Source organism: Liolophura sinensis, chromosome 5, assembly GCF_032854445.1.
Source record: "Liolophura sinensis isolate JHLJ2023 chromosome 5, CUHK_Ljap_v2, whole genome shotgun sequence".
In the NCBI taxonomy this organism is placed as follows: domain Eukaryota; kingdom Metazoa; phylum Mollusca; class Polyplacophora; order Chitonida; family Chitonidae; genus Liolophura; species Liolophura sinensis.
The window spans coordinates 8902741-8917264 of NC_088299.1; the positions used below are offsets into that span (position 1 = coordinate 8902741).

General features: G+C 38.3%; 1 non-coding gene across 1 annotated transcript; it reads right to left on the reverse strand.

Moving 5' to 3' along the window:
- Positions 1-5783: 5783 nt before the first annotated feature.
- On the reverse strand, positions 5784-5890 carry Trnai-uau (transfer RNA isoleucine (anticodon UAU)). The gene is made up of 2 exons: positions 5853-5890; positions 5784-5819 (listed from the first exon to the last, which is right to left on the reverse strand). It is a non-coding gene; the product is annotated as a tRNA-Ile (tRNA).
- Positions 5891-14524: the final 8634 nt, after the last annotated feature.

Here is a 14524-nt window from a genome sequence, read left to right on the forward strand (position 1 = left end):
TATGCACACGCACACATGTGCACTTATGTATTAATATTCATATCAATCAAGGCGACAACAATATACTATCAAGAGAAAACGTTAAGCAAGCAACTACGTGTCGCAACTGAGTTAATTCAAAACGTATGTACAATTGTGGATGACTTGGTGTAGTAATGATTATAGCTATATGCTTCATCAGCTGTATATTTTTCTCAGGAGTAAAGTTTTCAAAGACGATTTAAATAATGATAAAGAGGTGATTTCTTATAAATTGGAGGGCAGTTTATTCCATTCGATCGGTCCTTTTATTTTACAAGTGTGTAGGGATAGATTGCTTCTATGAAATGGTCGGTGTAAGTTAAAATATGATGTTCTAGTTGGATAGCAGTGAATATCAGACTGTTTTATAAAGTAAGTACGGGTGTATAATGGAGTAATGCTAGGATTGTAGAAGTATTTGTGAACTAACTGGAGTGTCTGAAAGGTGTTAACCGCGGTAACAGGTAAGATATTATACTCAGTAAAAATAGGCGCGGTGTGTTCGTATTTATGAGAGGAGGTAATAATGCGTAATGCTCGTTTTTGAAGACGGATCAGGGGAAGAAGATGTGTTTCATAAGTATTTCCCCACACAGCATTGCAGTACGTAATATATGGGTTAATAAGTGCATAGTACAGGATGAACAGAGTATTTTTCTTTAGGGCATATTTAATATGATTTATCACCCCTAAATTACGGGATATTTTTTTGCAGATATTATTTATGTGGTTTGTCCACGTTAATCTTTCATTGAAAGTTATACCTAAGAAATTGAAGGTCTTGATTTTTTCGATATTTACGCCTGCTATAGCCAGGAAAGGAGTAGCATGATTATTTATTCTGCGATTGGGAGCGATGTACATAAATTTGGTTTTCTTAATATTAAGAGACAGTTTATTGCAACATAGCCAATCGTAAATTTTTTCAATTTCACGATTAAAAGTTTCCAGGAGGTGTGCTGGATCATCATTGCAAAGGACAGCACTAGTATCATCAGCAAACAATATGATATCAAGTAGAGATGAAACATCTTTAATGTCATTAATGTATATTAAAAAGAGAAGGGGTCCTAGGATTGAGCCCTGAGGAACACCAATATTCATGTATTTAGTAGTTGATCGGCAATCGTTGTATAAAAGGCAATGTGATCTGTTTTTCAGATAATCATTAAACCATGTATTACTAAGACCTTTGACACCATAATGGTCGAGTTTTTTCAACAATACATTGTGGTCTACAGTATCAAAAGCCTTTGCAAGGTCTAGAAAAAGAGTGATGCTGTACTTATTTGTTTCTTTAGCAGTTACTAGTTTATCATATAGAGCAATTATTGCATGTGTAGTAGAGTGATGCGATCTGAAACCGAACTGTTGACTGTATATAATATCGTTCATTTCGAGGAACGTCGTCAGACAGTTAACCACCAGTTTTTCGATGATTTTGCTGAAACACGGTAAGACAGATATTGGTCGGTAATTTTTAAACTCCTTCATTTCACCCGATTTATACACTGGTGTGAGTTTAGCACTTTTCATTTTATCAGGGAATATTCCAGTTTGAAACGATAAGTTTATTATATGGGTCAGCGGTTTCGCTATTGCTGTGGCACAATACTTTACAACTGAAACACGAATCTCATCTAGGCCAGGAGAGCTATTCTTCAGTCCCATGATAACATCTACAACTTCTGCTGAGGTACAGGGATCGAGACTGAAATTTGGTACTGATGGTGTTTTGAGAAAAGTTTCAAAATTTTGCCCCATCTGCGGTATCTCCCCAGCAATAACACTTGGGGCTGTGTTAAAGTAACCATTAAAACTGTCTGCTATGTTCTGAGGATCACTGTCTTCAATATCATTTATATAAAAAGATTTAGGTAGTACATTATTACGTTTCGTCTGTATAAGTTCATTTATTATTTTCCATGTGCCCTTTATGTTATTGTTGACCAGATTAAATTGATTGTCATAATAAGATTTTCTGGAAATACGAAGTGTGTGATTTAATTTATTTCTATATGTTCTGTATTGCTTACTTATCGTGCTGTCATTATGCTTCAGGTGTAGTTTATACAATTTATTCTTTTCTTTGCATGAATTTAAAATGGCTGAGCTTATCCAAGGTTTTGTTTTTTTATTGCTATGTTTAAATTTACGGAGTGGAAAGCACTGATCATAAATGGATTTAAATTGCTCTAGAAAAGAGTCATATGCGACATTGGTATCGCTTTCATTAAACACGTGATTCCATTTATAATTATTCAAACATGCTTTTAAGTTAAGCTTATTATTTTCAGAAAAAAGACGTTTATAGATTGGGATAGGTTTGCTTTCGTTCATATTATATAATGGCTGACTGCTAAAATGGAAAATGGAAAAATGATTGGCTATATCAGTCAAGAGAATGCCGGAAGTCAATGCACTTTGGTGATGATTCGTAAATATGTTGTCGATCAAAGTTGCAGTCCTATCGGTTATTCTTGTGGGCTTTGTAATTTTGGGGAAAAAATGGAACGATTTAAGGTTTTCTAAGAAATACTTTGACGGTAGGTGTGTGTCTGCTTTGAATAAATCAATGTTGAAATCACCAAATATTGTACAGAGTTTGTTTTCAGGCTTGATGGTCTCCAAAATTGAGGACAGTTGATCGTTGAAACACTTTTACCCGGTGGCCTATAAAAGATACCTATGATTTGTTTATTTTGTTTTTGAGTAGTTCCTATGAACAAACTCTCATATTCGCCATCATCATCAACAAGACTGAGATCTTCTCTAATAAAACATTCACCCAGGCTGGTATGGACAAAAAGAACTAGGCCTCCCCCTTTTCTTTTAGAGCGAGATGAGAAGAACGATTTATAATTAGGGATATCATAAAGGTGTTCTGTTCCTGGGTTGAGCCAGCTCTCAGACATTCCTATGATTGAAAAAGGATAATCTAGACTTATGATGTAGGACAAAATCTCAGAGTAGTGTTTTTTAAAACTTCTTGCATTTAAGTGTAACACAGAAAATGGTTTGTTTTTGCTATCTAAGAAAGGTCTTGACAAAGTCTTAAAAGACTCTTCAAGAAAACAATTAGCCTGGTGATCGTGGATCTCTCTCCAGTAATCTTGTTCCTCGGAGGAATCGTCAGTTATATACTGGGTGCCATCGATTACATTTATATGTATTGGGTTAAAACAAAGATTGTCAAAGTCTAAAACTGCAGAGGTCGATATTATCACTGGGTTTACAGGATTGTTATGCACAGTGGAGTCAGTAAAATCTATGCAATCATAAAAAGGTAACTGTTCAAGAGTCGATGTGCCCTCATCGTTGTTATTATCAGCCATAATATTGCAAGACAGATTTCAATGATACGGCTGATGAGAGGCATACATACTTTAAGGTCCCAATTTGAATATACACAATAATATAACAACAGTAGTGAAATAAAAAGGTGCAAATATATACACAGTGATCAAAGTGCTTACTGTACATCCTCGCTGATCGATGACTCCTGTAGGCCATGTGCAGGGATAAGATTTTAAGAGGAATAAAAAAGGAATGAAACAGGAATAAGTAAACAAAACAAAAATATAATAATTGATTACTGGAGTTTAGATTTTCTAAGACATAAAAGACAGAATTACTACAGTATGGCAGATGAGACATTCAAGTCTAACATATTTAGAAGTTTGAGATCCAATTTACAGTACTTGTGTTACACACAAACTGACACTCTGATCAAAGGGAGATTAACGTATCACATGGTATTAATAAGAGTAATTCAGATGAATACTATCAGAACAGGTTTTCTCATTGTTGGTCAAGTACCAAGATATTGAAATGCAAGATCTGTACGTCATGGTCAAGCAGGGTGTACGTGCAAATACATAAAGGCAGTGGCATTTAATATATGATATTTATCTAATTGATTGTAATAGTTGTCACTCACAGGTGGTCAAAGGGAGATAAATGTAGTGCAGCAAGGAAATGCAATACACGCCATGTAAATGATATGAGTTAAGTATCATCATTATTAAGTACATAAATGTGGAACTGAGATAAACGTCTGCGTGACACTGTTCAGTAGTGGGTGAAAGGATGTGTTCAATTACCACATGTATAAGGAGCAAAATGATCTGATTTGTTTGTCAACTGAACTCACTTTGTCCCTGGCACCTGACAGATGACCTAACAATGCACAGCAGCAGACTGAGGGGTGCAGTTTTCAGATGGTTCAATCTCTCATTATTTTCCATGGACCAGTGCCGTTCATAGGCCTAGTTTCCAGGATAACATCAGTATCAACCACTCTAATTCGTGTCTGTTTATTTTCAGTGGACCTAATTTTGTAGGCAATGTAAGCCAATCTTCCTCGTTCTCTTTTCAGTTCTGGTGGAAGATCAGTTCTAACTGACATTTTCTTTCCTCGCAAAACGGACGTCGCCTGTAAAATCTTGTCCCTGTCACTTGTGTGCACCAATCGCATTATGATGGGCTGATGTGGGTTGGTATTACTTGGATGACTTGATTTTGGTAATCGATGAACATTGCCGATTTGCAGTTTTTGTGCCCATTCTGCATCTAGCCCCATTTCGGTTGATAAAAATGTCCTGATAAACTGATGGGTATTTTCGATTTTGGATTTCTGAGGAGATTATCAAACCACTGTACTGACTGCCTGACCCCAGCGTGTCACATCACTGACATGGTCAGTCTGTAGTCTTATGTAACAGTGACTAGTAACCAGAAGAAACAATTTTAGCGTATATGCATGTATTATATTTATGTATTTATTAAATTTATGCATTTCTACGTGAAATATCTTTATTGAACATTTCTCACCCATTCAATTGCTGATCTTAACGTATGTTTTTTGAATGCCTTTGTCATTACATAAATGAGTACTGGTACTATGATCTTTGTTCCAAACGGACTATCATCGATCATCTTGAAATTTCATAGTGCAACTGTAGCTATACTAATCTACGGATGGTCGTGGGTTTTCACCGGGCTCTGCTCGGTTTCCTCCTACCGTAATGCTGCAACTCCAATAAAATAAATAAATAAATTTAGCTATACGCATTGTTGATTCTTTCGTCAAGGAAACCCTCACTGACTCAGTCAAACAAATTGATTCACCCTTAGTTCGGCGTTTAACAGCATTGAAATAAATATATTAATATCAAACCAAAGAGATAATCTGAGGAAGCCTTTGTAGTCTTCTGTGTGAGCAGTAGCTGCTCATACCGTCCTGTTTTTGCAATGTCACTTTAATGCTATGCCTCTGCCCGGTTTCCAACTACCATATTGCTGGTTGTCGTCGTAGAAGTGAAATATTCTTGAGTAATGAGCAAATAAATAAATTATTGCTATGTTTCGCCTGACGGATGAATAAACCACACACATAGATATAACGCAAATCCAAATCTTTCATTTGTGTCTATACCGAATGTTGTATAATCTACTTTACTTTCAAGCAACGTCTATATTTTACCTAAATATTTAACGTTATTATTTTTTAAATGCAAAAGGCTTTAGAGTATACAGCTGTACACTTTGAGTATTTGTTTAGTGTTATTATTAAGTACCCCGACCACGGTTTCCCTCCGCCAATAAAGTTGATCAATACCGCAAATATGAATAAGAGACAAAACGCTATGCATTATAATGATACTCTTGAATACATAGATAACAGAAATAAGTTAATTAAAGAAACACAGAAAAACAATTCACGTACATATCTCCATATTGTCTAGATATCATAAAAAATCTGCTCCAGGTGAGGATCGAACTCACGACCTCCGCATACCTCCAGCCCTGTTACGGCTGACGTTACTGTCTATAAGTACGGCGCGCTAACCGACTGAGCCACTGGAGCAGTTGCAGATAATAGTTTTAACTACAGATTATCGTATCCCAATGCAGTCTATCATACCAATGTACATATATATAACGTTGTTGGCAAACTGACTGGGTAAATGGATCTTTGATGAAAACCATAAGCCATAAAATATACCATCAATAATAACTGATACATTGCGGCAATAAATAGCCGCACAAACTCCTATGTCTTCCAACACCTAACTGGCGGAGAGGGTTAGCACGTCAGCGCAGCGCAAAGGCCTGCGGATGGTAATGGGTTTTCCCCGGGTTGTGTCCGGTTTCCTGCTACCATATAAGGCTGCCATCGTATAAGAGAAATATTCTTAAATATGGCGTAAAACCCCAGTCAAATCAAATCAAACCAAATACATTACCTAACAATGTGAAACCTTAGAGGTGAACTGCAAAGATTTTTGACCTTAATCTCAAAGTTATAAGGGTGGATAATATCAGTCGCTGGTCCAAGCTGGCCATAATTATCTTGCAATGAAGCAGTAATACGTAATGCATAATACAAAGTGACGTACAGAGCTGCTTGCCACAGCCAAGAATGACGAAGAAAGAAATGGCATGGGAGAGATAATATTGTTAAGGGATGAAGAAAGTTTTGTATTCCCGCCCATCAGACTCAGCAATCAGCAACCTGATAAGGGAGATAACTTCACCATTGCCTTTTGCCTAAGGTGACATCCCCAGTTAAATGGCTAGTTGTACTGTCACAGCGTGGCCTTTATTTTACTTCTGAAGCCAAACTGGCTTCCTTTTTGAAATTTTGTTTTGCTTCAGAAGTTAAACAAAGACCAGTTTGTGACAGTACAACTAGCTCATTTAATTCATTTACGATTTATTCACATGAACTTACATTAAACAATAATTTACAACAATAAAGGCGGATGTGTTTTTGACTATGATTTTTGAATTTTTGGAAAAATTCTTGGGTTGCATAGCCTGTTAGTGGATGCCGAACATCTGCCGAGTGCTCCTAAAATATGGCTTCATAAGCACGGAATATTTAATTATCTTTCCGGCTTTTTTTACCGAAAAATGTATCATACGTACACATGATACTAAGTCTAATAGCCAGATATTCACAAAATGAAAATGCCCTATCCCTGATCAGAGAATCCAGTTATAAACTGACTTAGTCATTTCATGAGCATGATAACGCCTTTCATTGTGCATAATTTCAATGATTGCCTTTTGTAGAAGCAGAGCTTCCACTATATAAATGGAAAATATTTCAAAAAATATATGCACTGCATTGAGAGATTAGAAAGTCTACACGAGAGATAGGGAGTTCAAACCCTAATTAATACTTCAAAATGGGCAATCTTGGAGCGTACAGGGAGAAGGGATAGAAGGGATCAGATAGTTAGTCTTCCAAGCTGAAAGGTGGGAGCATATTGTTTTCGTATGAACTGCTAGTTTTCTTAAATTTTCGTTTTTCTACAAATTAACAAAATTGCAAATTAAAGTTGTTACATCTACACCGCGGTTTGAACCACTGACCTACTGGTCGCCATACTAGACACATAAAGAAATGTAGACTTTTTTTTCTTCTGCAGAATCTCTTATCCGATTGCCATGAAATTTGACATGTATGTGAGCATATATATAGTGTGGTTACAAGGCTACAAATTTATTACAATCGGCTAATTTTGAATTTGAAACAAAACGTTCGAAGGTATAATATATAGTTTTGTATGCTCCATACCATATTGCAGGTGTGCTGAAGACTAATATGGTTTTATTTTTCCTCCCAAGTATAGTTTTTCCAGTAAATGACCTTTAGAAGGCGAAGAAAAGCGGGTTTTTTTTCACGTTTTTCACGTGATAGTTGAAAAGCTGAAAAATCAGTGAGCTGAAAGGACTACATATGTGCTATCTGTATGCTGAAAAGTATTGAGCTGTGTTGATAAATACAAGACATATATGCTTGAAGAATTTTTAAAAGCCGAAATTTCCGTAAATTATAATACATGCATTTTATAATACATGCACATATAGGGACTGTAATCCGACATCATTGCTAAAGCCCTACAAAGCTTCTCCATTTACGAACATTGCATATACAACACCAGAGTGCTTATTATTGGCATTGCAAAGTGCACTGGCAGCCCTATACTGACGGAGAAGCTGCAAACCGTGCGTGAAAGCATATTGGTAACCGGACTGGGGTCGGCCTGCAGAATGAAAGCACCGTCGTTGTATGACCTAAATAATGTTGAAAACTCAGCGCTAAATTAAATCTTCAGCAAGGTATCATTGTACAATGATGGACAATATTAACATGACACAGCGCATGCGCTGTCCAGACTGGATTCTGCACGACACAGAAGTCTCACTGGTCACAGGTAGATGAGGTTTTGTTTATTTATTTGATTAGTGTTTCACGCCGTACTCAAACATATTTCACTTATACGAGGGTGGCCAGCATTATGGTGGGAGGATACCGGGCAGAACACGACCATCTGCAATTTGCAGCAGGACCTCCCCACGTACAGACGGACAGGAAGCCAGCATGATGGATATCAACTCATAGCGACCGCATCGGTGAGAGACTCCTGGGTCATTACGCTGCGCTAGGGCGCTAACCAACTGAGCCACGGAGGCACTGAGGCACTGAGGCACTTAGGCTCTGAACACAGTGCTTAGAAAAGTCCTCCCGACAGAGCCCTTGATGTTTGTAACATTTCAACAACATGAGATCGTTACAAGTAACGCTTCTTCTGCATCACTCGTACACAACCCTTATCAAGCAAAGTCTTTAAAGCTGTCTTGTTTGTGCATGTGTAATACAATACATCCTCCCCGACTGTGAAAAGATTCCAGTCCGTATGATACTTGTCCATGGCGCTTATGACAGCTTCTATGCCGTTTGATTGGATAACAGCGTTTTGAATGACATCAGCCGTCTCGCTTGAACATAAACTTCTTAAAATCTCACAGCCATTTAGGTTAACGGAATATTGAAATGTTTGTACCTGGTTCATGGCTGCTATCACATTTCGTACCATTGTATTTACACTGAAATTCCTGCGTAGAAGGCCAGTGCTCCTCTTTAGTTTAAATGACAGGGGCCTAAACTCTTCAGGCGATCTCTCTCCAGCCAAGAATTGGTACAGACATCCCCGATCCACGTGTGACAAGAGTCTCCCTGTGTTCTCTACAAGACAAGCCAGAAGTTCACTCGCCATTTCCCGAATATTGTCGGGGAATTTAGAATTGCCTACGACGAAGGAAAGGCAATTTCCGATTAATGGGTTGTCTTTAAATTTCCTTGAGATTTCACCTTGTGCTTGCCAGGAATCCTTTAACAGGCGACACGCCCTTAGTTGAGCATCTACATTATGGCGGTAATTCCACATGAAGTCGCCAAGGATGTCCACCCCATTTTCGACTTGCACAACAGCATCTGAGCCGCGCGACCGAACATTCTGTTGTATGGTTTCAAGTATTTGTAACGAAGTTCTGAGGTTTTTCATATCAAGCCTGATTATGTCAAAGCCTAGTTCAGTTTGCGTCTCTACAGGTATCAGGGCATCTTCGTGTTGAAAAAGAATATGAAGAATGTTGTACGAAGCTTTGTGCAAACGGTCATTGCCGGTGAACTGTGCTACAGACCTGAGAACGCGACTAACGCCTCCTGAGTTGGCGAAATGTTTCAGCGCTTCTTTGGACATTGTACCAACCGAGCCTACGATTTCCAAAGCCAATGTGTGAGTGTCTACGCAGTCTGCGCGCAGAGCCATTGTTTGAAGCAACACACTGACAACACGGTTTGAGATAAATTCCAACGAAATCATACCTGAAGCTCTGACAACTAACGCGGAATGGCACAGTTTGACCCCTAGGGCACTAAGCTCGGTATCACTGGGGTAATGTTGCATTGTCGAAATAACGTCAAACAGAACCGATACCCAGGTTAATGCCACACGTTGGTGGGATCTACTTACATCATCCAGGGCTGTCAATACGTGGAAGCAAGACGTCTGAATCTTCCAGTTGTAACGAAGTGAAGATGTTGCCACTGAGAGATATGCAAGCCCGCCAACATCAAAGAAGTAAAGACATATGTTTTCGCTCATCGCTAGACAACTTTTCACAACATGCCAAACACAGGAAAGAGTTGGAATGTGGTGATTGTAAGCTTTTAGGTAGTACAACGTCCAGTCAATTATTCGGTATCCATGTTCGACTTGCTTTGAGTCCAGGAAAGGCATAAGGAGTGACACTGAGTGCAGAGACCAGATTCGCACTCGTTCGCATGTATGATGTCTTCTCGCTGCTTGAAGAATTGTCTCCATACAGTTTTGTACCTCGATCTTTAGACATTCCTGGATGGCTGACATCTTTGTCACAACAGCACATAGAGCATGCATTCCAGCCACTTGAAAACCACAATGTTCCCCGAACTCATCCATCGCAGTTAAGATATCCTTTGTAGTCCTAGATAGCAGCTTACGGTCAAAACATAAGTCGGGTATTGCTTCACTGAGGGCAAAGAAAGCGTAAAGAACCGCTGTCGCAGCTATGCGTTTGCCCTTACAAGTTCGTATTGTCCATATTATGTGTTTTAATATATCCACGTGGACAAAGTCAAAGTATTTAACCACTAACTTCCGGTACATAACCGCCACTGTGTTGTAGTAATGTTGCTGGCATACTTCGTTAGTAAATCTTCCGTCCAGCTGTACTATGAAATGTCGTAAAAACTCCAGACTGATCCCACTGTCTTCCACTGGACCTTCGTATTCCCAAGGCACTGGAATGAAATATAAAATAAAATGTATAAAACTACAGCATAGATAGTAAAACTAGAGCAGTGACGACAGCGTAACACTGGGCACATGATCACACGTATTACCGTTAAAAAACCGACCTCTTGTCAGTTAACCACAATTACGGTTTATTCCGTCTGGTCATTTATTTATTTATTTATTTGATCGCTGCTTTATGCAATACTCAAGTGCATTTCACTTATACGACGGCGGCCAGCTTATGGTGGGAGGAAACGGGACAGAGCTCAGGAGAAACCCATGACCATCTGTAGGTTGCTTGCAGACGTTCACACGTACGACCGGACACCATCTGTCCATGCATATGCTTAAAGTAGCAACATATAAGCCCCCTAGCACTATGGCTTAAGCGGAGCTAGGTAAAAATAAACTCATTGATGTTAGGTGCAGTTTATTAGGCACTGTATGTCTACAATTACTCAAAACAGTGTGTTGTCATCACATTTTATACACAAACATAGACTTTACCACACAAGGCTACAAAGGAAGCTAGGATGAGTAGTAACCTGGGGATCCCGAATTATTGTGGTGCGCTAGCACACACACAATTTGGCCATGTAGGCCCGTTCGTGATTTCAATCTATACATTGTACATAGCTTCTGTATTTATGAATTAAATCTATGATTTTAAATCTTCTGACTTGGATCTTTGTTGTATTAAAGTTGTTTCAAAAACCTCAGAATGTTACGAACGACCATAAGAAACAAGATCATGTACTTGCCAACCCACCTGATACAAACAGCGAGAGCTGGATTCGAACACGCGGCCTTATTGGTGAAATGTTATTGTTAAGAACTGCTGTTTAGATTCCGACGACCATTTAAATCTGACTCGCATGAACCCCTCGCCTGCTTATGCCCAGAAGCTTGAACACCTAGATTTATTTCCCGTCGATAAGATTAACCATCTCTTCCTGATATAAAATCGTTTGATTGATTCACTGTTCCCTGTATAACTAATACAATTTTGCTTGTATGCAAATCAACCTTTGTAATTCCTGATATAGAATCGGTTGATTGCTTCACTGTTCCCTGTATAACTAATACAATTCTGGTTGTATGCTAATCGACCCGTGTAATTCGGTATTATACACGAATAGTTAGAGTAAAACCCTGAGGTAAATGGACAAGATTTATTTATTTCATGGTGTTTTTCAAGAATATTTCACTTATACGGCGATCGAAAACACTATGGCTGTAGGAAGCCGGGAAAATTGTCCGACAAGACGCCATATTTCATCTGTTACTCGTGACCATTTTCCAGTTATCGCACTGTCGTCGTTATTCTGGTTCTACTGTCTATACTTTAAACTTTTTTAATACTCTGTTTGCCTAAAAGCGTGTGAACATTTACTGTTAAAACCATAACACATACAACATCAACATAGAAGCCTCTGTGGAGGAGGTGCTTAGTCTTGCGTGAAAGGCGCAATGACGTAGGAGCCTCTCACAACTGCAGTCGCCGTGAGTTTATGTTCAGACAATACTGGCATCCTCTCCGGTTGTACGTGAGGTCTGCTACCTGTGAAATATCCTGTCGCCCACCCTGACCATAGTTAACTATAACTATAACCAAATATATCATTTCTATACCGATAATTATTCATTAATTACTAAATGATTAATTCTAAAGCCCATATAGTTTTAAGTCTTCAATTATTTCGTAAGTTATATGTGCAATTTTTCATTATATCATTCGAATGATTTGTCTTACATATTCACATTTCTGCTATATTAGTATTGTATGTTTTTTTTATATATTCACCGATATATGTCTGTACAGCTGTATCTACACCCTATAAGTCACCGGCTTACTGTGTACTTTTTCAATAAGCCTACGTTTAAAACAAAAGAAATAGATAATAGTTACGTTATATCCTACCTGTACAACACGGATCCATGGCGTCACTCCAGCTCAATCCTAAGAAGAGGAAGATTACAAACAAATAAATAAATGGTGAATTTTCTCTTGCAATAGTTAATCACACTGGGGTTTTATTAAAAACAGAATCCAGAGGAGAAAACCTATTCCTATGTTAAAGGCAAATGCTATCTATGTCAAAGATAACCTCAGTTGAGTACAGCTGAGGCTACGTTGCGTATTGTGTAAATTGCACTACGCAATAAATGCATATACTTTGCAGGACTAATTCACGGTTTAGATTGATTATCGCGTACAGACCCTGGTTTCACTGAGCGTGACCAAACAACGGTCGATGGTGCTTCGGTGGTGGTTTGCGAAGCTTAAAGTTCTTTGAAAACCACGTGTCTTAATTAATTTATGTATTTGATTGATGTTTTTACATCGTACTCAAGAATATCTGTCAAGAATATTTCACTTGTACGGGAGGAAACCGAACCCAGCGGGGGGGGGGGGGAAACCCACGATCATCAGCAGAGCTTCCCATGTACGACCGCAGAGGAACCGCACTGCCTGGACTCACATTGACTGTATTAATGAGAGGCACCTGGACATCGTGCCGCGCTGGAACGCTAACCTCGACCACGCTAACCACTTGTCTTAAATCATTATTACGTGCATATATCTACGTCACACATTGCCTAAGTCCGGTGTTTTTCCTCCAGCTGACAAACTGACCGCCATCACAGTAAATAACAATTACGTCTGTCGATGAATTTGTCTTTTACGTTTTAGTGTGGCAAGACACAATTGGATTTGAACGGGCGACCTCACTGGCAAAGATTTTGAGACCTAAATGGAGAAATTCCTTAATTACTGAGTAACGCTCTGAATCTGACTAATGATCATTCTTTCTATATATGTACATTGATCTATAATATACGAACCAATGGGATTCAAAGCTCTGTACGTGGTAGCTGCTTACTAGCACCTTCTTCATAAAATATATCAGATGTGTGGTCGACACTGCGTCTTTCGTGGAGAAACTGGAAGTATGCCTGTCTGGAGCAAAACTAACGTTGATACAGCATCCTTTCGTCTATATTAAACAGAGAATTAAAACATATCACGCTTAATTTTATAGGGAAGCGATGGGGCAACCCCGTGTGTTGCCACAAGCCGCGAGCTATTTGAATGCATATTTATACATCTCTGTTACAGTCGAATGCGTACTGTTACAGGAGTGTAGACAGCGCTATTCTCCGAATGGCCTGAGCTGCCAGACAGCATGACGATAAGGGTATTCATGTATGAACTGCATGATACACTTTTGCTGTATAATCACTGTCTATTTCATAACATATCTAACCCGTTGTAAGAAGAAAAAAGAGCCACTGAAACACGACTATAATTAGACTACATGTAAAGAAATAAATTTCTCAATCTAAATATATTTTTTTATTTAACACACTCTGGCTTCGTTAATATCGGTTTCAACCAGACTTAAACCCACTGGATCACAGCGATAATTACTACATTTAAAGAATTAAATTTCAGTTTATATGTGTTTATTTTGTTGAATGTTTGGCTGCCTGCTCAGGGGCTTTCGACAAATAATCCGGTAAGCATAGCTTTGGTTTATTAAGCGCAAAAAGCCGATATTAAACATATAGAAGTGTTATATAGTGTTATAAACATGTCATATTTGCTATGTAAATATGTGGCATTTATATAGTAAACTCTTTCACATGTCTGGTATATACACTCAATAACATAAGTTATGGACTATTTATGTTTACAGAAAATATGCACCACATTACCATTTAAGTATTTCACATATTTAGTGTAATAAAAACATCGTTTCAATCACTAAACATAGTCCTTAACATAGCAGCCATAAAATAGATACCAAGACGAGTTTATAAACTGGAACAGAAATGCATTTATGAAGGAAACACTATTTTTAGTT